Source organism: Equus caballus, chromosome 5 (assembly GCF_041296265.1).
Source record: "Equus caballus isolate H_3958 breed thoroughbred chromosome 5, TB-T2T, whole genome shotgun sequence".
Taxonomy (NCBI): domain Eukaryota; kingdom Metazoa; phylum Chordata; class Mammalia; order Perissodactyla; family Equidae; genus Equus; species Equus caballus.
In genome coordinates, this window is record NC_091688.1 from 101,052,275 (window position 1) to 101,077,700 (window position 25,426).

Below are 25,426 nucleotides of genomic sequence, written 5' to 3' on the forward strand. Positions count from 1 at the left end.
CCTCCACAGGCCAGGTAATGTGTTAGGTTTCAAACCAAGTTTACCCAGATCTCGGAGAGGCAAAGGTGCCTCCGCTGACTTCTGCACTATAGCTCCAGTTCCTCTGTCTTTCCTTCTTTACCTTTCCCTCCTGTCTAAAGCTTACTTGGCAGCATCGAAGGCGCTCCGTGAGTATCTGTTGTGCCGAATCAGCTATGTTGTACATGGTTCTGCTGTCATGGTACTTAATCTTGACTGAAGACAACACAAATGTATTTCACACTTAAAAATAAACCTAATCTTAACAATTTGGGGAAGGATATAAATACCCACTAAATAGGCCTAACACTTTCCCACCTCTTGGTTTTTCAGAATCCTTCAAGGTCCAGCTCACATCTCCTCCTCCACCTGGATTTTCATGATATTTCCTGTCTCTGAAATCTGAAATGTCCCACAGACATTTCCTGCCTGTATCCGCCATTTGACACTTGATCATTTATTTTTTGGATGGATGTCTTGCCTTTTCTGCTATATACTCCAGTCCCTGAGGGCAGGAAGAGTGGCCCCCCCTTGCTAAGGGTCTACTGTAGTACCCTATACACATAGTGTTTGGTTGATTGTCACTGATCATATGTGTCCTGTGTCATCTTTTCAGAAACTTGCTTGGCACATAGTAGAGCTAAATAAATAATGGTCGAATTGAGTTGAATTGTTGGGTGCCATATACCCCTGAGAATCCGTGATCCCTAGATATCACTCTCCTACCAGAGTAACAGAAAATTAGAACTTGGGAAGAAATCAAACCTAATTCTTGTTAAGTTATAATTTATTTTCCTGTTGCTTTTGGGCATGTAATTTAGGCTTTCCACTTCCAATGCAAATATGATTTCTTAGCCAGTAACTTTTACATGGATACTGTGAGGTTAAAAAACAAAGATGCACAGGATTTTGATGCTGACGAGCATCATAAAATCCTGTGATCTAACCCAGGAGAGACATGAGCTCAGAGAAGCCAAACAGACTGCTGTGTGTGTCTCCATCCTGTTGCAGACCTCAGCTACAACTCCAGTCTTCTGCTTTCTGGTCCAGTGGTCTTCGCAGGGCACTAAGCTTGGTTCTCAGCACAGCATTTCTTCACAAAGTGTTTTCATTATTAATGCAGCATACTAAGTCCCTGGGGTAGAATAAGCCTCATTATTATAGCTCATCAGTCAATCCAAAGCAATCTGATATTCCTGTAAAACTGAATGCATTTTGAAGTAAAGCATCTTTGGGCTCATTGCCTTCTGAGGGGGCCATCATCTTATTTGCCCTATATAAGAAAGAAACCATAAATGAGCCCTTCTGTGTGGAAATTCATTATAGCTTAGCTTTATTGATTCTGTTATAGTGCTGTTAATTACAGGAACCACAAAAACCTTCAATTAGATTAAAGCCATAATAAATAAGATTAGTAATACTTATTCTGCTCTGTATATTGAGTGTTTTTATAATAAACTATTTACCTTTTAAGAAATTACTACATTGACATCTTGTAATATAGTAATATCAGATGTTTTGGGTTTTTTGAAGGCAAAAACATTTGAATGTCTTCTAATAACTAATGATATTAACTATCATTATTAATCCTCATGATAACCCTATAGAGTCAACATTATGATTATCCTCACTTAGAGATGAAGAAATCAAAGCTTATGGAAATTTGGTATCTTGCCCAAGATCCCACAATAAGGAAAGCCAAGATTGAATGAGATTATATAAGTGTACCTAGCACAGTGCTGGGCAGAGTTTGTGCTGAGTAAATGCAAGTGAAGGAGTCCGTGTGAAGTGAAAATAAGTGAAAGAAAAGACGAGCTGTTGTGAGGATAGTACATAAAGTGCGTGTTGTAAGTTTCTCTGTATAATACATATATGACTCAAATTAGATTCTGAGCTTCCTAACAGTCAAAGGGAGAGAGACAGTCAGTCGCATAAGAGATAAGTAACCTTGCCCAAGAGAAGTATACTATTTCTGGAGCTCACGGCTAAGGGCCATTTTTCAAGACACAGGATCTAACACCCTAGCAAGAACCTTAGAAGAGGAGGCAAACTCACCATGGGATGGCTGTTAGAAGCCTGGAAAAGTGATGGCCAGGCCTGAGCGAAGGGGAGAAGACTGAGTTGCCTTAGCAGAAGGCAGAGGAAGGGTTGAGAAGTCGAGGAAAGGGACAGGGTAGACTGGAAAGAGTATGCAAGGCCAGAAGAGCCAGCAGAGGACCATGTTCCAGGGGAGGCCCAAAGGACACGCCATCCACCAAGCCCGTTCAGAAGGCACTGCAGAGAGGGGTGCCAGCGTCACCAAGTGCAGGCCACTTCTGAAGGCCAGGGCTCAAAGTAGGAGAGTGGTCCCAGAGCTGGGTTCCTTAATAGCCATGGGCATGATGGGGATCCTCCCAAATAACAGAGACCAACCGGAAGTGCTTAACCACCAGAAGCCAAGAGGTCACAATTACCATAATAAGCAGAAGGGTCAGCAGGGCAGCCAACAGGGCTTGATCTGCAGGATTGCAGAGAGGGTTAATAGCGCATGGTGTCCCAAGGGCCGTGTGTAGCCAACAAAGGTATGCATAAAATCTGAAAAAGAAAGGGCCTGTGACCAGGAGGTCCTCTGCTCACATATATCACATGAGACACTATCCAGAGCAGCTGACCTCATGGAGAGCTGGAAGGCCTTGGAAAGTCACCTGAAGTGACACACCAGAGGCAACCCTCTGAAAGGCTGCGTTGTCTTCCTGCAGGATATGCTTTAAATCAGAGATCTCTATATGACACTGTGTCCACAATTAGAAGAATAAACGGATCCAGGAACCCAGGGGTCAAAGTAGGAGTGGGGTCACTCACCATCACTCCCAATGACCCACTAGGGAACTTTGTCTTTCTTGTCCTCACATTCTGGGCTCTTCAAGTGTTAGAGATCCTGGGCCCCAAACGGGGTGTCCTCTTGCCAGAGGATCTAACGAGAGTCCTATGGAACTATGAACTATAGTGTCACCGGGGCCCTTTGGGCTTCTTGTCTCCGGGACCAGAAGGGGCAATGTCACCATCATGCAGGGAGAATCCATCCTTGTCAGCAGGAGGAGGCAGACTTCCTTTTACACAATGAGGCTAGGGAGGAACATGTGGATCCCAGGAGATCCACGTGGGCCTCTCCAGTACTCCGTTGCCCCATTGGAACTATGATTGGATGTGTCTAGCATGCCTGACCTGAGAAGGGTGTGATGGCAAAGGGCTCAGACCCCTCGGGAATGAAGATTTGGAGGGTTACTTCAGCAGGATCTGCCAAATGCTAGCTAAGGATGAAAGGAATTCAGAATGAAGGGAAGAGGGAGAGGATGAAAACTAGCTGTTGTCTATACCGTGTCACATTAACCATCTTTTCTAAGTTTCCCCGCAGAAAGAGAGGTCTGTGGACTGTGGAGGTCCTGCTCTTCGCACCTGCGTGTAGAAGTAGATCTGAGCAGTGCAATGGGGAGGATGGAGCTGCTGTGAAAGTGCACTGCTCAGATCTCCTCCTGTGCGGAGCCTGACTGAGGGCTCCAGCTGGGCGCTCTGTGCATCCACCACCGTGCTTGCTTGGAGACTGGGCTTCCCCTGTCAGTGACTGAGCGTGCCCAGCACACTAAGGCAGGCCAGTTCCAGCGAGCAGTGGCCACTTTGGCTTATGGACTCCCAACTGGCTTACCTGAGGCTTTCTTGGAACTGTGCTCTTTCTACTCCATCCTCCCTTTTCTCCTCTCTTCTTCCACAGATATCAGAGCTGCATCCTGGCCTGGAGGCTCTCCTTACCTTCTCCTGCTCCCTCCCCCTTCACGGGCACTTCCCCAATAAATCACTTGCATATATAATCCTGTCTTACTTGCATCTAAATGCACCTAAACTAATGTATGCTCCTTAGCTAGGGCCTGGCTATTAAGGGCCATCCCTGCACCATAATGTAGTTGGAACAGTGAGTTTGTTCTTCCCTGATCTTCATGATAACATTTATTGAGGTAAATGGGCTGGATTCCAACTTTGCATATGAGGAAACTGAGGAGGAACGTAGGAACTTGCCTGCGGTATACAGCTAGTAAGTGGCAGAGCTGAGCTGAAATTCTCACTTAGATCCGTATTACTCTGAAGTCACCTTTACTACTCAGCTATGGGACGGTCAGGCTGAGGGACAGAGTTGACATGTATGAGAGCTGAAGCATCTGAGGAAGAGGAACCTCATGTCTTACAGGAGTGGGCTGAGAAAGTTTTCCAAATCAGGGCTACAATTTCAGGGCAGTAGCGGTACTGTATCACATGCTTGACAGAGGCCTCAAAGTTCCGGGCTGTGTTCCCTCAGTAGTTTTAGTCTGCAAAGGTCTTAAGTGGACATTCACAGTCATACATATATGACTCGATTGCTTTCATCTTTTTTCTTCCACTGAATTATACTTTTAGCAAATTTCTATTGAAATTTTACTATATGTCATGCATGATTCCTCCTAGGTAAAAAATTATACACATTCCTTTTGCGTTCCATTACTTTTAATCAGACTGTTTTTCTCTAACTTTCAGTCTGTCATTATGAGTATTATCGATGGCCTACTGTTTTCGTGGTACTAAGCAAGGGGAAAGCATCTCCTTTTTTTTTTTAGATTGGCACCTGAGCTAACAACTGTTGCCAATCTTCTTTTTTTTTTTTCTGCTTTTTCTCCCCAAATCCCCCCAGTATATAGTTGTATATTTTATCTGTGGGTAAGATCTCCTTCTTGTAAGGGTAATAATCTCCCCACTTTCCATGGAGCCTAATTCATTGGATTAGAGAGCATACGGGGAAAGACCTGTCCAGTTACCACCTAAGTTTAGTTCAGAGGTAAAAAATTTAACATTTGATTTTACTTTTCCTTTTTTTTTGGAGGGTGGGATGAGGGAAGGGGATTGTTAAATAAGGGGCAAACATTTATTGAATACTTTCTTTTTTTTGAGGAAGATTAGCCCTGAGCTAACATCTGCTGCCAATCCTCCTGTTTTTGCTGAGGAAGCCTGGCCCTGAGCTAACATCCGTGCCCATCTTCCTCCTCTTTATATGTGGGATGTCTGCCACAGCATGGCTTGCCAAATGGTGCCACGTCCACACCCTGATTCCGAACCGGTGAACCCTGGGCCGCTGAAGCGGAATATGTGCACTTAAACGCTGCGCCACTGGGCTGGCCCTATTGAATACTTTTAAAAAAATATAAATGACAGTGTTGATTTTAAAAATAGCCCTTTAGATAATTCAGAGCATCCATTGAAATTTTAGATGGTTTAAATGTTGGATATTTAAAAGATGTAGCTGTACAAAACCTAGAGAAATGTAGAATGAACGTTTATGCCAGTCCTCCCCACTCTCTATTCCCTAAGTCCTTTTTTTTCTTAGCCTGTATTATTATCTGATATTATTGTAATTATTTAGTCATTTACTTATTTTCAACCATCCTCCTCAACTAGGAGCCTTTTCTGTCTTACTTCTGTCTTACGCTGCATTTCCTGTTCTGTGCCTGGCACGTACTTGCTACTCAACAAAGACTTGTTGTATTCATTTATCTCACCTAAGGAGAGAGGATGACTTCCTGCAGGATCCCAGATGAAATCCCAGAGCAAGCAAACATGCAGCAAACAAAATCCCAAAACGATTCAACACACTTGACTACAAGAACATGGAAAACAATTATAAGCATCATTTTTTACAGTAAATAGTATGCTGGAAAAATATATATCAGAAGTATGCCAGAGAAAATATTGCTATCTTTTTAAAAGATCTCATTATTACAAATTGATGGAAGATGCTATGACCCCGTTAGAGAGAGGCAAAGAAGGAAACAGTATTTCCCCCCCACTCCCTGCACACACATTGACAAATTAAAAGGAAAATGAAAAATATAAACTAGTGAAAAAGCATACTGAAAAGTATTACTTTCTTTAATAATCATGGAAATTCAAAATTAAGGCAACAACATACATGTTAAAAACATTAAATGTGTAAACCATTAAAAAAATTATAATATTCACTGTTAGAGAACCTGACATTGTGTATATTTTTCAGGGCAGTGTAAATTTGTGGAAACATCCTAGAAAGTGACTTGCCAATGCCAACCTAAAAAAGTGCAGTCCATTTGAGTTGATAATTCCATTTCTGTGACTCTCTCCTAAGGTAATTATCTGAATATTATGGATTTAATTATTACTTATTTGCATGAAGAAATTCATTAGTGATGAAGACTTTTGTAGTAATATGGGAAAATGCTTATACATTAAAATAAGTTTAAGGAACAATTTACAAAATTACACATCCACTAGCATTATACTTATATTAAAAATATGCCTAGTGAAAAAATAACTGGAAGAAAATATATAATATGGTAAGCACATTTATATTAGTGTTAGGAGATTACGGGAGATTTTATCTCTCTTCTCTAGTTTCCGACTCTCTGTAGTTAAATTGTGTGATTTGTACAATGGGATTTTAGTTTAGTTTTGTTCAGTACAACCTCTTAAAGGCAAACCTCATTGTTTGACTCAAACATGTTTTCCCATTGTAATCTAGGCAACAGCTTGCAGAGAAATTGGTGAGCAATTGCTCTTTTGATGAAGATTGATGTGTGAAACCTCTGTGTGTATGATTCGTGGTTGGATGGGTTTTGTTTTGTTTTGTTTTGAAAGAATTTCCTAGTAAGAGGCTTCTACTTTGTGACATTTGGTTGAGTTCAATTTAGATGAATGTCTGGAGCAGGTCTATAGGTTTCATGCCACATAGTACATGTTAGAAGGAAATACGTGTATTCCTCCTTTTACACTCCCCTCTCTCCCACCCTCCCTCCCTCTCTCTCTCCTGTAGGTTCTCTATAGAGTGACTTTAAAAAGTTTTTCTATTCTCAAACATAAAATTGAATTCCCCATCCAGTTTAGTTGGTGACATCCTTGGTCAACTTGTCGACTAATTCAGAAATTTGGGGAGTCATGTGAGATTCCTCCCTCTGCCTCAGCACCCACATCTAATCAGTCATGGGGCACTGTCTAGTCTGTCTCCTCAGGCTTTTGACATCCTCCCAGGTTCCCTCCCTAGTCCACTACCTTAGGTATTGTTCTCATCACTTGCAGCCTGCAGCTCTACAATGCTATATGATTAATCTCCTTGCCCTCCAATCCATCTTCCACGTTACCCCTACATTAGTGGTTCTCAATGGGGGTGATTTTTGTCCCCCAGAGGACATTGGCAATGTCTGAAGACATTTCTGGTTGTCACAACTGGGCCAGGAGGGGGGTGTTGGGTTGGAGAGTAGACGAGGAATGAGGGGGATTGCTACTGGCATCCAGTGGGTAGAGGACAGAGATGCTGCTAAATGTCCTAGAATGCACAGGACAGCCCCTCATAACAAAGAATTTTCCAGCTCAAAATGTCAATAGTGCTGAGGTTGAGAAACCCTGCTCTACAGTGATTCTTCCAAAATAAAAACCTGCTGAAATGCCTCAAAAACACACCATTCCTTTTACGCAAAAGTTTTTGCTTAAGGCTCATTTTTTTCTTCCTCTCTAGCCACACAGCATATACTTATTACTGCCCAAATATGCCACGTTCTCCCTGGCTGCTGTGATTTGCCTGCTGCTTGTAGCTGCTTCTTTTCTTCTTGATTTCTTCAGGCTGGTGATTCTCCTCTGTGATCACTTTTAGAAGAGCATGAGTCACACTGAATCGTTGCTTGTCTGTCTCCCCTACTCCACTGTGAGCATCCAGAAGTCAGGAACCGGGTCTTTTTCCTGGGAATCCTCACCACCTAGTGCAATGCCTGGTACCAAGGAATGGGTCTAAACTCAACGAAGGCCCTTTCTCCTTGTTCCATATCAGAAGGCTGCAGAGCAGACAGATTCATTCTTGGGCACAATGGGGTCATTGCTGCCTTCCTGACTTTCCTTTTCCTTTATCCTTCTCCTTACCTGAAATGTGGTTCGTTTGTGTCTCTGCCTCCATGCATGTCACTCTCACCTGTTCTTCAAGGCCCAGCTCAGTAAAAATCACCATGACTTACCAAGCCCACCACACATGCCAGGCCTGCATTATCTCCGTTCACCTCCAGCATAACCCCTGTAAGGAAGGCATTAGCCCAATTTAACAGGAAGAAAATGATGCAAACAGCCCTGAGTGGCAGGTGAGGCAAGACGAGCACACCAACACCCACAGTGTAGGCAGCCGGGCCACCACCTTCCCTGCTTGATTCTCCTGTCTTCTCTGCTAGCTCTTCTGTCCCCTTCCAGAAGGCCCTTTGGAGACCCTGTTGTCCACCATCATCTTTAATAGGTAAACTGCAAACAGCCAGTCCTAAAATCCAGGACCCTAGATTGGGAGGCTCTTTTCACTCACCAGGTACCACACCCAGCACTTCTTGCCCAGGGTACAAGGTAAGTTGCAGTCACCCTCAAGTCACAAGGAACCCTCCTGCAGGTGTAGCAGAGTCAGGGCAGGTGGGGCAGCCTCAGTCCGAAGTGAGCTGAGCTGCAGCAGGCTGACCGTGCTTGGCCAGAGGACTTTCCTCCAAGGATTTTCAGCGGCAAGGCACTGGAGTGTTTTAATCTCGGGAGTGAGTGGAACAGATGTGAGCTTTTAAAACTTCACTGCGGAGCATCAATGGGAGACTGGAGAGAATGCAGAGTGACAATTTAAGAGATGTTTGTGGTCCTTCAGGTGAGAGATGGTGGCAGCTCCAATCATGTCATTGGAACACTTAGAGAAGCCAATGGACTGGAGAGAGATTTAGGGAGTAAAATGGTCAGGATTTGGCCGTAGACTGCCTACAAGGTATGCATCCTGGCTACAGCGTGAGCTTGATGAAGGTACTTAAGTCTCAATTTCCTTCCTCATGGCTAAAATGAGGATAATACCTACGTTGAGGGATTCTCAGTGAAAAATGAAAAGTACTGGATACACATTAGGCATCAACAAATGTTACTTCTTATTCCTTTTATAAGTCACTATTTTTTTAATTTAAAGGAGCCCTTTAGGGACCACCCAGTGGCCGAGTGGTTAAGTTCGCAGGCTCTGCTTTGGTTGCCCAGGGTTTCGCTGGTTTGGATCCTGGGCACAGACATGGCACTGCTCATCAGGCCACACTGAGGCGGTGTCTCACATGCCACAACTAGAAGGACCCACAACTATAATATACAACTATGTACTGGGGGGATCGGGGAGATAAAAGCAGAAAAAAAAGAAGATTGGCAACAGTTGTTAGCTCAGGTGCCAATCTTAAAAAAAAAAGAGCTCTTTAAATACAGAATGGGTTGGATCTGATGTAACTTGTCAATTGGGAAGGTTTATTCTTTAAGCCCCTGTTAGTCGAGGGTCCACAAGATCTCCTCCTGCTGGGTCAGGACAGGGGCAGAGGACTGGGATAAAGGCATCGCGGGGCACAAGGATATGGCGCAGGATACTCCAACCCGGGAGGCGTCAACCCACGGCCAAGTCACGACCATTTTACTCTCTGCGCCGGCGGACCTCCCATCCCCGGATTGGTGTTTCTAGAAGCCACCGGGAAGGAGGCGAGTTACGGCCGGGGGCGGGGGCGAGGCCGGAAGGGGGCGGGGCGCGCGTGGGCCACGCCCCTTTCCGGGCCCGCCGCCCGTGACGTCGCGAGGGGGCGTGGCGGGGGCGTGGCGTCGCCGAGCGCAGGCCGCGGCGGCCGCCGAGTAGCCAGCAGCGCAGACAGCGCGGGCCCGCGCCCGCCCGTCGCCCCGGCGCCCCCTCCCCAGCCCGGCGCGCGCACGCCGGCCCTGCGGGGCTGGCCGCCCAGCCCGCGCGGAGCGGCCGCGGACCCGAGGCGCGCGGCGACGCGGAGCCCCCGGCCCGGCGCACGCGGAAGTGGTGAGCGTCCCCGGGGAGGCGGGAGGCTGCGCGGCCGGGGCGGCCGGGGCGCGCTGGCCCGGGCGGGCGGGGGTTCCCAGCCGGGCGGCGCGGGGGCCGGGCCGGCGGGCGGGAGGCTCGGCCGCTGCCCTCCCCCCGGGCGCCGAGCTCTCGCAGACAGCCCGGGACGCGCCGACATCCTGTTTATCCCGCGGGCTGCGGCGGCGCGGGGCCGAGCGCGCCCCGGAGCTGCCCTGCGTCCCCGCGGCGGAGCGCTGCGGCCTGGGCGCCCGTGGGGCGGGGGCGTCTGCGCGCCCAGGCGCCCGCCCTGCCCGCGGGGGGCGGCCCCGGGCCCGGGCGGCCGGCGTGGGCGAGCCCGGGACTGAGCAGCAGGAGCGGGCCGACAGCCGGCGCTGGAGCGGGACCGGAGGCGCCCCTCCCAGGTCGCTGCCCGGGGCTCCGGGGCCGTGTGTACCCGGGAGCTTTCCAGCGGGCCTCGGTGGAGACGTGACCCTGCCAGGTGTTTGTGGGCACCTTTTTGATCTTATGTTCTCTGTGCATTCCTGTGTCGCCGGAGAAGAGGACTCCGACCTCCGTGCCACTTGTCATACGTGGCCGTGAGCTGTCTTCTGCCGCTGGTTGGATACAGGCTGTTAACATTTTTTTTTTTTTTTTTTTAAGAGTCAAGGTTTTTCTCCGTGGCAGGAGTTTACAGCTGTATAAAATTGTCAATCCTTCTTTTTCGGGAGGAAAGCATTAAAAACCTTGGATAGTTAAGGGATGAGTATAATGCAGACACAATCAGGGAGTATTTGTTGGCTGTTTTTTGAGAAAAGGATTCAAGTTGAGGGCATGTACACAGTGGAAAAAAATGTTTAACACGAGCATGTTATATTGATTCCAGCTTTGTTCCTCCCTTTCCCAAACCCCATTTTGTGTTGTTTCTCGCTTTTGGTGATTCTGATGTTTTCCAAGACTCGGGCGTCCTTTTCATGGAAGGTTCAGTGTGTTCTGTCCTTTGTGGTGAAGGCTAATGGAGGTCACGAGGGTACCAGACACTTCGGGTACAATATGCTTTGTAATATGCAGAAAATGTCTGCTCTGTATAGATCCAGATCACATTTAAAGGTGTAAGTACATCATACCGGAGTGATCGTGGACGTTGTGAATAGAAATAATCACAACCTCTTCTTAATTCCACATGTCGTGTTAGCTAAGCACTTGCACTGTATCTTAGTTTCTCTGAATAGCAGCAAAAATGCATGTTTTAATACTAGGGTTGTAGTGTGGCACTCCACGTTGAATAAAATGCAGTTTAAATAGCATCCCAATTCCACAATATACTAATTACTTACTACCATTGGGAAGTGATGATAGAGGGTGATAAATTATAGATATATAGAAAAAATAGTTGACACATTTCCCAGAATATAACTGCACTTCAATTTGCTGTAATTTAGACAGTCTTAATATCAGTTTGGCTAACGCTATACTTGTAATTATCTCTCCGATCATTTGGTATCCACTCTTTATGGATTAAAGGTGTTAAGGAGAATTAGGTTGCAAAACCTTTTCAATTCAGGCATTTGCTAAAAAGCTGGTGAAAATAAATTTAGAGGGTGGAGTTGGTTTTGCAGGAATAGAGACTCAGATTAAATGGCACAAGGAAGTTAAACTGAATGCTTCTAAATAGGATTGTGAGGTCTGCCAGTTTGGATTCTGGGTTCACAAACACTAGTGGTTTCACCTGCAGACCACAAATTCTAATAGTGTTGCAAAGTTATCACTTAATTTCTTCTGATCAGCTTTAAGTAACATATATTTGGACAGAAACCCAGCTGAAGCAAGCATTGAGAACTGTGAAGGTTTATACTCGTTTTTATAGAGGGAACACTGAGGAATTAGTGCATTAATAAAGTTTATTAGCAAAGACCAAGATCTGTATTTTCTAACTCCTCTAATAAGTGTTCCCCACCCCCCCGAAAAGCACACATCATTTTATATATCTTTATGATGTGTGTCCTTATTATATTCTAATGAGATGATAATGTGCTCTTAGAAGATTTATCATTTGAGATGTGAATGTTCCTGCGAGGAAATTTTTCCTGTTCATTTCCACATTTAAAACATTGTTTTAAGTGGATAGGGAATTGGTTCATTAACTGAATCTTGCTAAGCAAGCAGCATCTGATGCTTTGTAATTTATTGTGGCCCAGTGGTGTCTGAAGCCTTGTCACAAAATAGAGATGCCAGAAGGAACCTCTTGGGTTCTTTTAGACCAGTGTGTCTCAACTGCGTGTGATTTTGCATCCAAGGAGATATTTTCAGTTTCTGGACACATTTTTGGTTGTTGCAACTTGGGGGTTGGTGGTGGGAGGAGGGAGTGTTACTGGCATGGGACAGGTAGAGGCCAAGGATGCTGCTAAACATTCTATAGTGCATGGGGCAGCCCCATAAACAACAAAGAATTATCTGGCTAAAATGTCAGTAGTGCTGGGGTTGAGAAATCCTGTTTTGGAGTGCCAGGTGGGAAACAAGAAGGTCCAGCTTCACTTCAGGCCTCTATTTTCTTCATGTGTAAAATAGAAATAAAAATACCCACCTTGGCTATCTTGCAAAGGTGTTGGGGAAAATCAGGTAAATAATGCATGGAAACTGTGAAGTGCTGCACAAATGATAACTACTATGAAGACATTTAAAAAAAAATACATATATATATTTTTGCTGAGGAAGATTGGCCCTGAGCTAACGTCTGTGTCAGTCTTCCCCTATTTTATATGTGGGTTGCTGCCACAGCATGGCTGACAAGTGGTGTAGGCCCGCACCTGGAATCTGAATCCTCTAACCCGGGCCATCGAAGCAGAGCACACCAAGCTTAACCACTGTGCCACAGGGCCAGCCCATGAGGTGATTTTTTATAAATGTCTTGCTAGGATGGTATACTGGTAGTTGAGGAAGAGGATTAGTGTAATGTGGTGAGTGAAAAGATTGGATAGTTTGGTATTGATTCCTTTGTTATTTTTGGGGGGAAAGGGTTTATTTAATGCAGTTTTCATATTATTAGAACAGACTTTTTAGCTCTGTAATTTCTTTTAACATAAAGATTATGTTCTCATAACAAGAGGGAAAGCTCACTGTAGAAAAATTAGAATATATAGGAAAGCAGAAAGTAGAGGAGAAAAGGCATCTGTGGTCTTCCCCTTCACCCTGCAATGACAGTCAGGTTCTTCTAGACTTCCTTACTGTTAGAGTTGGTAAAATCAGAAGAAGGGTTGATGATGGAAAAAGGGGGAGCAGCTGGTGATGGGGGGGGTGCCGTTTGTTTCTGTGCCCTTCGTTTTCTCTTTTTTAATAATTACGAGTTGCAGGTAAGTTCCGTCAGAGGAGACAGCGAAGTTGGTTCTTGTTTTCATGCTTGTGGCTCACCTCGAGGCCTTGATCTCGTTCCCCGTGCCGTTTCCTCTCTGTCGTGCTCCCCCCGCATTCGGCTAGGTGTGCCACTGTTGCTTCCTGTCTCAAAAACCCTACGGTAACACGGGCTTTTAAGCAGCTGCCATGTTGAAATGACCGGCTTGCAGGGGCAGGAAGCTGCCTCCTCTGAGCAGTCTTCCCTCTGAAGGGCGCCAGCCTTCTTGGCCTTTGAGGCACGAGAAAGCCTACGACGCTAAGTTCATTTCCGTGGTCTGTTTACCTCTAAGGGTTTAGGACCTGTGATCTTCAGCAACTGGCAGTGGGCACACATTTTTCCTAGGTGCTCTGTGAGCAGTTTGCGCAGCCCGAGGCAAGACCTGCTTTAGAAGCAAAATGAAAATTTCTTTAAGTTTACTCTAGCCAGAAGACAGAGCTGGGCTTTGTTGGGATATTTTTAATCCGTCGTAACTGAATTTGCTTAACAGTCGTATCCACACAGCACGTTGTTCAGTCATTTGTTCGTTCACGAGAGACTTGCTGAGCTCCCAGTCTGAGACTCAGAGTGAATAAACAGACAGAACAAAATAGGCGAGAACCCATGCCCTCATAGGGGTTACCGTCTACTGGGAGACCCTTGGGCCTGTTCATTCCAAGTTCCTCAGTTGCAGATTATACACATATGAATAAGTAAATCCTGCTTTCTGATTGTAAAATCTTCCTAGAAACCTTCCTGGCCCTCCTTTAAAGTCTGAGGACTAAAAAGTACCTTCCCCTTTTTCATCCTTTTTTTATATTATGATTAACTCATTTTCTGTGTATACAAACATTTCTTCGGGACCCACTAAGTTCCTGGCAGATGGATAAGACTTCGTGTGGAAATGAGCCTGCTGTATGGAGCTGTAACAGTGGGGTGACGTTATAGTAGGGTTTGAAATTAAAAGCACCGGGACCCTTGAAGAGAGCTAAAACCCTGCTTGGAGCCCTTGTCCAATGCTTTTTGGAAGAGGTTTCACTTGAGTTGGGCCTTGAGTGTGTAGGAGTTCTCTTGCTTAGGGGTGGGAAGGAAATCTAGGCAGAGATACAGTGTGAGCAGAGGCACAGAGGTGAGTGTGTACGTGGTGTGGGTGACACACTTGGAGGCAGCCACTGTGACGGAGAGGAGAGCAGTAGGATGCAGCAGGCACAGAGGTGAGTGTGTACGTGGTGTGGGTGACACACTTGGAGGCAGCCACTGTGACGGAGAGGAGAGCAGTAGGATGCAGCGGAAGGAGGTGAGGCTGGGCGTGTAGGGGGGGCTGGACAGCGAGGACTGGAGTCTGCTCAGGTCTGCGAGCAGTGTGAGGTTGGGGGCTGTGGCCTGTGTGGAGTGAATGGGAAGCCATTCATCATTTTTTTTTTTTTTTAAAGATTTTATTTTTTCCTTTTTCTCCCCAAAGCCCACCAGTACATAGTTGTATATTCTTCGTTGTGGGTCCTTCTAGTTGTGGCATGTGGGACGCTGCCTCAGCGTGGTCTGACGAGCAGTGCCATGTCCACGCCCAGGATTCGAACCAACGAAACACTGGGCTGCTTGCAGCGGAGCGTGCGAACTTAACCACTCGGCCACGGGGCCAGCCCCCAAGCCATTCATCATTTTTGAGCTCATGAATAACCTCATTAGCAAATGGAACAGCTGTGAAGCCCTGAGAGTTGCATAAAGGACCAGCTTCCGTTGACCATCGTGCTGCTGTCTTCCTCCTCTCCATCACAGAACATATTTCTTACTTACCCATCACGTCTCAACCCTCCAGAAGACTGCTAGGAAACAGGAACTGCTTAGAGCCAGAGGAGGTTCCAGGAGGTGCGCATATGCTTTCCTTCTTTTCCTTTTAATTTATAGAGGACTTGTTGACAGTCTAACTGATTTTCAAGTCAACAGGAGATTAACAACAAGGAATGTTAAGTTGTTGGGAGGATGAATGAGGAAGGCATGTTCTCTGAGGCAGGCCGAGTTAATTTTTATCTTGGAAGTGAATAAGGAGCAGAAGGTTTATGAAAAGCAGAACCGTAACTCCAAAAGTGAAACAGAGTGGGTGGGGCCGTTCGGTGGAGGGGCAAATGCCCTCGTAAATACCCTGGCAAGTCGAAGGTGTCAGTGTCACAGCGCAGTACAGTAAGTGGTATTGGTAGCCATGACCAGGCCATTAAGAAGTCCAGTTGTGGAGCATAATGGAAATGAGGTGAGCGAGGTCTGGTCCCTAGCAGAAAAGGGCGACTGTGGGGGTTGGGAGGTTGGGGGGTGTGCAGGTGGTGGGTGGAGGTGGGGGCGGAGTCGGAAGCTGCTGTCAGGATTGTAACAGGGCGAGCTCAAAGAAGAGGTTTTCTTCAGAATGAGAAACTGGGAGGAGGAGTCTGCTCCCCAGAAGGTGCTGTACCTCCTCAGGGAAACAGTGCTGGGAGTGATCTGCAAGCGGGGGCTGCCTCTGCAAAGAAGGCAGGAAGAACTTGAACCCAGCTGCGGGGAGACTAAATCACGACAACTTATTACGCCTCTAGGTAGAAGACAGATTTATTGTGTTTTAGCCTCGTTTTTCATAATCTCTGTTTTTGGAGGCTCTGGAGCCAGACTGCTTGGTTTGATCCTAACTGTGAGAATGTGGGCAAGCTGCATCTGTCTCCTTATCCGTACGGTGAAGATAAGGATGGTCTCCACCTCCAAGATTGTTTTGAGGATTCAGTGACTACGCCTAAAGGTTTTGGAAATGGTGCCAGGCGTGGAGTATGCGCTAAAAATTTCTTAGCTTTTTTTTTGTTTGGTGAATATGCTTTTTGTTAAAAACGAAGAGCTCAAATTATATTCAGAGTGCTTTAAGATGGTAGGAAAGTGTTGCCCATTAAATGCAAAACACACAGTAGCCGATACATTCTGTCTTAGAAAGGCTTCACTTAGAAATGGAAAGATCAAAAAAGTTTAGGCCCTGAAGGCAGTTTCTCAAATCTGGAAGAGTTCATGTAGTCAGCACCAAAGGTGATAGATAAATTAGGTTTGACTCTGTTTTTAAGGAAAAATGAGAAACAAAGGTGCTTTTTAATTTAACTTTAAATGCCATCCAAAGTATATAATTTGGTAGGAATGTATGAGATTTTCTGGGGTGGTCACTATAGAGATACTGTGTTGCTCTCATTGATTGAGTTTACTTAGCGTGCTGTGTGCTGCTGGCGAGAGGCACAGGCGTTCCTGTTTGTAGAATGTTGTCTTCAGAGTCGTGTGGAAATTAAAAATCTTATAAATCAGATAATGTGCCAGGGAGTTTTGCTGTTTAAGAAATTATGAGAGTTTAAGGGAACTCTTAAGTATGTATTCGGTTTCCCCTGAATGCTGTTTTATCAGTTTCTGTTTTCGTATATGTATTGCACTTTCCTAAAGCAAGATTTGCCCCCAGTATAGAATTGTACAAAAAGTTGGCTTTCCTTCTAATCATATTTTAAATGTACCTTTTAGTCTTTTCCCAGTGATGTCGATGTGGCATAGACACATTATTCACGTTCGCAAGAATGTTAGCTCCCACGGGGTTGGAAAAGAGCTGTTGATGGTGTTCTCGCCTGTGTGCCTGACAGCGAAGCTGTTAGCTGTATCTTTTCCTTGTCTTCTCATTTGAGAAGGAGAAAGCTGTGAAACTCCTTAGTTTGTATCTGTGGGGAAGTCCAGCTCAGATGGTGAACAGCCTCACCTGTAGGTCTTTAAAAAAAGTTTAGGCCTACTCTTTTCAGGTACACGGGGTAACTCAGACAAATTCCAATGTATAAAGTACAAATAGCTAAGAACAATTTGTAATTAGTGCGAAGCTTGTTTTGAATGCTGTATTAAAGGGCTTGGGAGTAGGAAAACTGACAGCAGTTCATTCAGTTAAGCACAATTATATCAGCAGGCTTATTTGCACAGTTAATTTGCTCAGACTGTAGCAAGGCTATAATTCATAGCATTTTTTTACAACTAGTAGAATTTAAAATCATCTTTTATGTTATGGTAAGAAAAAAGACAAAAGAAAACAAATCAAGGAGAAAACAGTCTGCCAAATGCATATTTTCCCAGTCAGAAATCTTATTAAATTAATCTGGTGGGAGATTAAACTAATCACGCACAGGGAGGCAGACAGACGTGATGCATATCATAAAGAGGTGCGCTGCATCTTTTGCCTTCTACACCTGCACACCCATTTTAGGGCTAATTCACAAGACACAAACTTTAAAAAGTGAGATGGAGAATGCCCAAATTTAAAATTCTGACCCATTTTGTTCAGTTAAAGCAGCTCTGTGAAACTTTCAGTAGGTGCTGATCACTGGGTATCAGTGATCTAATTGGCAGAATCATTTGACGTGTGGCGCCGTCGCAGAAGAGCCCCATCTTTTCACTTGTTTGGCCAGTCACTCAGGGTGGTGAGAAGCGGTGGGGGGCTTACAGCATAAACTGTGAGCCTGCTTGACGTGGATTTAGGAAGTAGACTGCTTGTGATGCACAAACTGGCTGAGATAAAAATGCTCTCAGGTTTTCGTGTTTACTCCTTGGTTTAATGATTATCTGTAGCTCCATATTATGTGAAAAAAAGACAGGCCTGATTCCTGCCCTCAGCAAGCTCCCTTGCTAGTGGAAAACACAAGACTTCACCAATTATACAGCTATTTGTTAGAATTATAGTAGGTACTGGGAGAGATGTCTTAGTTTGCTATAAAACAGAGGTGGAGGCCAGTAAGAAGAGGGGAGCTCTGTGATACCTTGAAATCTGAAGGGTGAAAGAGCCAGGCTAAGAGGGTGAGAAGGTTTTCCAGCCAGAGGAAACAGCATGTGCAAAGGACCTGAGGTAGAACCAGCACTGCAGCTGCTGCAGAGAGGACAGAGGTGCAGGCCAGTGAGGTCAGCAGGAGCCTGATCAAGCAGGGCCTCATAGGCCATATTATTTTGGGCCTTATAATATAGCAGAGGAAATTGAAGCTTTTAAAATTGAAGGCAGTGACATGATGGGACCTGAGTCAGTGTATGAAGAAAAGAAAGAAGGATCCCTGCCCTCCTCTCTGACCCTGGGAGCCCCTCTCCCCTGCCCACTCTGCTGCTAAGGCCTTGAAAGCCCTGCTTCCTCCCACTTGCGCATTTAACCCTTTGCAACCTGACTGCCACCCCCCCGCACTCTGGAGACTGCTTCTTTGAGGTCACCAGTGACCTTGCTGTCTGTCGCATCTTAACACCTTTTTTCTGCTCTTGTTATCTAAAACATTTGATGCTGCTAAGCACCCCCTTCCTGAAGGATGTCTGCAGCCACATGGTCGCCTGGCTTCTGAGACACAGCACTTCTCCCTCTCTCTGTCTTTGCTCTCTTCTCTTCCTCACATCCTGCCTTCCCCCAGTGAAGACTCTCCTGGAGGTCTCATGGTTCCTACAACTGCGCAGGTGACTTGCTTCCCCCAAGCCCCAGCTCTGCCTTCTGTTCCTGGGCCTCTCCGCTCCCTGCCTCCCCGAGTACTGGTGGAGCAGCTTTAGGCACTGTTCAGGGCGCTGGGCGCACTGGGCTTAAGGAGCCGGCCTTCCAAGATGTTAAACGTGTCTCTAAAGAAACAGGGTAATTTCAGGGGGTGACAGTGCAGTGAAGAAAATCAGTGAGGTAGTGGGAGAGGCCTGCCTCTGAGGAGGTGACGCTCGAGCTCAGACCTGATTGAGGAGTGTGGAGTAGGCGCCAGGCCAGGCTGTGATCGGGAGGAAAAGTGCCCCTGGCTGGGGCAGCAGGTGCCCAGGACCCACTGGGGTGATCTTTCCATTTCATGCTGGGCTCCCTACCTGGATGTCTGTTGACACCTCCTGTTTAACTGCTCTGATAGCATCTCTGTTTCTGACCCAGCCATGACAATGGGTGATTTCTCTGTTCCTCTTAATACCATCTCTGTCCACTCACAAATCCTTAGACCGGTGCCCAGAAAACTTTCTCTGTAAAGGGAAAGACAGTAAATATTTTCAGCTTTCAGGGTCCTGCTGCCTCTGTAACAGCTACGTGGTTCCACCAGCATAGACGATATGTAACCAGTGAGTGTGGCTGTGCTCGGATCAGACTATGTGTGGACACTGAAATTTGAATTTCCACTTGTCACAAAATATTATTTTTTCCCCAACCATTTAAAAATGTAAACATTTGTATAGCTTCTTGGCCTTAGACTGATTTTGCTTTTTCCCTTTCCTTTTCCCTTACCCGCTTCCAACACCGGCCACACCCTCTCAGTGCTCCCTCCCGCTTGCCCTCTCGGTGCTCCCTCCCTCCAGCCCTCGCAGTGCTCCCTCCCTCCTCTCAGTGCCCCCCTCCTGCCCTCTGCATGCTCCCTCCTCCTCCCCTTTGCCTTCTCAGCATTCCCTGAGCTGCCTTCACCTGGGTGATGGCAGTCATCTCCTGTCTAGGGTCCCTGTGTCCAGCCTTTTCCCTGCAGGCTGTCCTCCCCATGGATGTTGAGTGGTCTTCCTGCAGCTGACTCAGGTCATAGAGTTTCCCTGACAGGACTCTGCAGCCCCTGTTGCCTACAGAAACGGTCCAGGCGCCACTGAGTGTTGTGTTCAAGGCTCCATGTGCTAAGCCTCAGCTTGTCAGCTTGCTCTCCCATTTCCTTCTACACTGCCAAAATAGATTAGTCACTGTTTTGCATTCGAGCCTCAAACATTTCTCATTATTTTCTGTATTCTCCTTTTTTTAAAATGCACTTTGCCCATGCCTTGTGCTCTCCATCTGTCACGATTCTGTAACTTACAAGGCCCTTTCAAGTGTCACTGCCCCCTCCCCACCACGCCCAACAGGAGCCGTGCGTGCCGAGCGTGCTTCGGTGGGTGCATATTTTGGTGGGGTGGGACCCTCGTTTCGAGGGCGTCGTGTTTTGCCTGTGCTTCCGTTCTTCTTGCACTTACCCGCACTGTGCAGCCCTCAGGTCCTGCAGGACAGAGCTGTCTCATGCGTTGTGATGCCCCTTTCCCAGTAGGCAGCTGGGTGTTCACTGAATGAATGCTGAATCCCGTGCAGATAGGTACAATTTGTAGAGGTTCAAAGCAGGAAGGTTTTACTGAAGGGACTTTGGTCAGATTAAATCCTTGATTCTTATGTAAGGTGGTACAGTTGTGTGAAAGAACACCAAGTGTTTCGGAAGACTTTGGTGGTATTCTTGGTCCTAGCAATGACTTAGATAAATAAATTCAGACAAATTATTGATGCTCCTCTTCAGGGATTGATGTTTCCTGTTATGAAAAGAAAAGAGTGCTCTGTAATTCATAACATTTCCTTGCCAGAAAGCTCAGGGCCCAGTTATGGGCTTGTTTTCGGTTGCTATTTATTTTTCTTACGATAATCTCCCTGCCTTAGTCTCCTACCAGATCCCTTGTCACGTGGATGAAGTCCTTTTAACGAATAGTTCTGTTGTGTATGTCTTTTATATTTATATAGGTAGCCTCCACTTTTTTTTTGTGATAGAAATATAAATAATAATTACTAGCCCATTGGTTTACCCAACCTAAGGTGACACCAAGATGGTAACAGATGAATGTCTTGGAAGAAACAGGCAAAAAGGCTCTGGGGCAGTATGGGAATCCTGGCATGGGTTTGGTGGAAAACGAGAAAAGTGCTTTGTGTCTTGTTGTCTTTGGGTTAACGTATGTGTGGGTCGGCCGTGCCCCCCAGGCCTGTGGGTGTCCACATCTTCCCAGTGGGAAGGACAGGAGGACCAGGAGGACGCGACTCACGGTCAGTGAGCCTTTCCTGTGTCAGCTGTTGTATGCACTTTGCGTTTGATATTTCATTTAATCTTTTAATAGCCAGAGTGTTGGATCTTATTGGCATCATTTTCCAAATGAACAAATCGAGCTGATAAATGGCAGAGCTGGAATGAAAATTTGAAGGTCTCTGGCATTTGGAAAAAAACCCAAAAAACTTTTCTACTCTTTTTTCCCCCTGGCTTTACTGAGCTATAATTGGAAAACTCTTCTACTCTTAAAATACCTTATTTCTACTGTCTTGTCACTTTTTCCCCCCCTGACTTTGGCATTTAAAGTGAGAACCTATGGAGCTTGTTCCTGTCTTGTTTTCCAACCTAATGCTTCTGAGGCAGTTGTAGGATCTTGGAGAAGTGCCTCTGTGCACCTGTAGTGTGTTTGGTATTGTTAGATGCTGAGTAATAAAGAGGATCTGAAAGGACTTTTTTCTTTCAGCAGGGGTGATGGAGTGTGGGGTGAAGCAGGCAGTTGGGTTCATTTAGCTGCCCTAAAGAGAGTTTTAGTATGTTCTCGTGAAATATTTTTGACAGTTTAAGTCAAACTTGATTTATTGTTACTTTATATTACCTGGTTACTATATAACGTGTCCATGTTTACCTGACTGGTCTGAGCCTGCCAGATGTGTTATGAAAAGCATGCTGGACTTGGAACCAGGAAAACCACTTACGAGCTCTGTGACTTTGGGCTCATAATTGATCCTCAGTTTTTCTCAACTGTAAAGTGGACTTAACAGTATGTGGTCCGAAGGCAGCTGTGTGAAGGTTAAATGAGATAGGAGATGTGGAATAGCCTCAGACAGTGCCTGGGACTCAGCAGCATTTGATGAATGTTAGTTAACTACTCCCCCTTCAAATACGGAGCATTGCCAGAGAATCTGTACGTGATTAGGCAGTGTTTACATGTTTGTAAGTGAGAACTTTGTAGACAGGTATTCTCAAGTTAAGACCTTCTGATGCAGGAAACCCCTGTATGCAAACGTCTGGGTTCCCACTACTGCAAAAGCGTAAGAGTGGTTCAGACTCCCCAAATCTGGAACTGGAGTCTGTGGGTTTGAATCTGTTTTATTTTACTAGCTGAGTGATCTGGGCAAGTTGTTCAACCTCTTGGTACCTCAGTTTCCTCATCTGTAAAATGAGGAGAATAATAGCACCTAATACCATATAGGGTTGTCAGGATTAAGTGAACACACGTGCACGTGTCTGTTTGTATACTAACACCCTGCTAGGGTTTGCCCTGCTACTGACTGTCATCCCCCCCATCCTCTCTTGTGTAGACAGCCCCTGAGTCATCTGGCGCTCCCCTGGAGCCCCTCACGTTGTGTGTCATCAGGAGACTGCTCCGTGCAGCACAGTTTTTTTGTTCTCCTCTGGCCAGCTGTCGTCCTCTCAGGCATCACACTCTCAGCAGTCCACTTGTACATTTCTTGCCCACTTTAAAAAAATCTGTTTTTATTTTATGTGAAACTGAACATTTTCTAATAATGACTGATAACCCCAGCTTTGTGTTAAGGATACTTTTATACCGGGTAAGATGAAAGCCATATAGTCTCAAGCCAGTGGAAGGAATTTATAAAATATTTTTGATTGAATGCTTGCTCTGTGCCAGTTTCTGGTCAGTAAACTGAGGCTTAGAATGGTTGAATAATGTGTTTCAGGGTGCCCAGCTTCTAAGTGGGGGAGCCTGGCTCTGATGGATGCCGGGCCTACTTGGCCCTGGGTCCCAGAATCCCTGGGCTTAGTTGCCATAGAGCCTCGGGCACCTCCTCCTGCTCCGTCTGCACCCTCGTTCACCTGCGCTCTCCTCCCCTTGGGTCCAGCTCGAGAGGCTGGGCATGCTCGGTTCTCCGTTCTCGGCTCACTGCAGTGATGTTCTCTGCTCCTCGGCTGGCAGATGCATCGTGTTTCGGGTACTTCGTGTGTTAGCCCTTTGTGCGTTAGCTTGGAAACCTAACCACACTCACAGCAGTGTGTGTTGGGGGAGAATGTGCTCCAAGTTTCAAAGGACCAACTGGGAACTAATATTTAAAGAGGCGAAACTGTTTATAACCTGGAGACTACCAGTGTATTTGCTTGGGTGTATTATGTGCATTGACATACTTTCAGGGCTTATGTGTCATGCCCGACACGTGTCATGCCTGACAAGCAGGCACATTCTGGAATGTATACACGTTATTGCACTTATTTGCTTAGCCATCTGTCCTCAGCTTTGGCTGACCTTTGTGTCCCCAACCACTAGTGTTGTGCTCAGCACAGGGTAGGAGCCCCATGAAGAGATCTATTTAGTCCTCTTTAAAAATCAATGGTTCTTTTTACTTTTCTGTATACTTGATATATTTCAATAAAAAAATCAATGGAGTGTAAGGGTCAGGCAACATTGAAAGAGGAATATTGCCACGCAGTCACCAATCGGATGGAAATAGCGCTTTTGCTGGGCTGACTGAGACGTTTAAAGGTAGTTGGGAGCCAGATGCTTCTGAGAATGTCTCTTTGATTATTGGGAGGCGAGGAAAGCAGTCAAACGAGTTCTTTCTTGGCTGGGCATCTTGTTTACTTTTCCCAGGTTAGAACTGATAGCTCTGTTTTTAAGAGATCATGGAGACACTTCTGCCATGGCCCCCAGCATATTTGGTTCTAAGTTTATAGACATTTTCTAGTAAGTGCTGTTTAAGGGTTTGTAGCACACAATGATCGTAAAACCTTAGAATAATTTTAAGAGTTGGAAGAAGTCGAAGTAGCCCAGGGACACGTCCTTCCCCAGTTTTACAACGGAGAAAACTAAGAATCAGAGCACTTATGTGACTTGCCTGTGTAGGCCGCCACTTTCGTGTTTTTTTAAAATGCAGCATCATGCTGGATTTGTGATTGAGTGATGAAGTGAGATAGTCACATGTAGAATTTAGGAAAGTAAATACTGATTTGTTCAGTTGGTTCTGAGAAGGGTAAGATGTGTTTGTGGTAGGAGATTTAGAGATTATTTAAAAGAAATTAGGATTATGTAGGGTTCAGCCATTACCTTGGGCATTATGAAGGGCAGTGTCTCCTGGGAGAAGAGAGATCAAGCTGCCCTCTCTGGCCCTTGCCACCCTGGACATTCCAGAGGTTAGGGACCAAGCCCTTCTTGCTTATCCTTCTAGTCCTTGTTCAGCCCTGTGCCTGCCGTGGAGCAGACGGTCAGTAAGTATTAAACACGTGAATGCCAATTGTAAGAAGCTAATGACAGGTTTGTGTCGTGGAAGGCCTGTTTGGCATTTCATTTTTATGTTGTTCCTGTTATCAGGAGAAAAGCCACTTTACAGGGCATGGAGGTGACGGTTATTAAGAACAGCAACAACAACAAAGTGTTGAGAGCTGTTGCAGATAAAAAGGTGCTCTCTTGTATAACCCTTATTCGAGACTTGAGCACCTGTCGTTCAGAGAGGTGAAGCCGTTTCCAGCAGCCCCCAGCTCTGTGCCCCCACTGCGCCCGTGGTGTGCTGCTCCTGACCGGCTTTGGGGACCACACAGCCTGTGATGCCTCCCCCGTCGCAGTTGGCTGAGCCAGCTGCTCTCTGGCTCCTCTGCCGACACCTGGTTCTGCGGAGCCTCCCAGAGGCGTGGTCTGCAGGCTTATAGCCTCCGGTCGACTGCAAGACCCTGACCACACACCTGAGTCAGAATTACCTGTCCTTGTTTTGTTCCCGCAGTGGGAGCAAAGCCTGAGGAAGCGGTTCAGTCTGGGTATCTATGGCTGAGACAGGGCACCTCAGAGCACACAGTCTGCCGAGCCTGACTTGAAAAGTCTTATTTCCCCTTTTCTTTTGACCTTTTTCTTAAGTCATTAAAAAGCTACAGGCTGCAAATTAAAAATAATTGTAATCCTTTGGTGGTATACCAGGAAGATACATAGTTTATGGAATCTCCACTCATCTGTATTATGTTGAGTTTCTGTAGCCATTAGGCACTTGCATTGTTAGTTGTTTCTCCGAAGAGTTACTTTTGAGTTAATTTTAGGTCATGTGTTTATCCAGTCTGTGTTCAACAAGCAGTTACAGTTTCGTACAGGATACTGTTGGCCGTTCCTGCAGGTCGGAGAAGTCAGGACGTGAGCCTGTGAGCCTCGCCTTGGCCCTTCCTAGGCAGTCATTTGAGATTTGATATAGCTCCTGAATCCTCCTTTTAAAATTTTATTTAGCATTTTAAAGAAATTAAGCAAATTATTCATTTTAGAGAAATAAATAGTGAAATAAATAAAAATTCCAAGACTTGTCATTCAGATAAACATTTCTGTTAATATTTTAGTGTTTACTGTTTCAGACTTCATTTCATGTGTATATAGACCTATGAATTAAAAAAAAATTTCAAGGAGATCATAGAACATAATACTCTTTTGTAATCTGGCTTTTTCACTAAGTG

The 25,426-nt window shown here is 45.7% G+C and overlaps 1 protein-coding gene across 7 annotated transcripts in view; it reads left to right on the forward strand.

The window, feature by feature from the left end:
- Positions 1 to 25,426, forward strand: part of JAK1 (Janus kinase 1) — a 142,881-nt gene that overhangs the window by 10,456 nt on the left and 106,999 nt on the right. For 2 of the 7 annotated variants that reach the window (XM_070267536.1, XM_070267537.1), the window contains exon 1: positions 9,738 to 9,877. The exons of 1 other annotated variant lie outside the window; for it this stretch is intronic. The gene's annotated coding sequence lies outside the window, so the exon portion shown is untranslated. Of the gene's footprint in view, positions 1 to 9,681; positions 9,878 to 10,215; positions 10,377 to 13,948; positions 15,108 to 25,426 lie in introns of those variants that run through there. 4 more of the 7 variants (XM_023641948.2, XM_070267527.1, XM_070267539.1 and 1 more) reach the window with 4 other exon arrangements.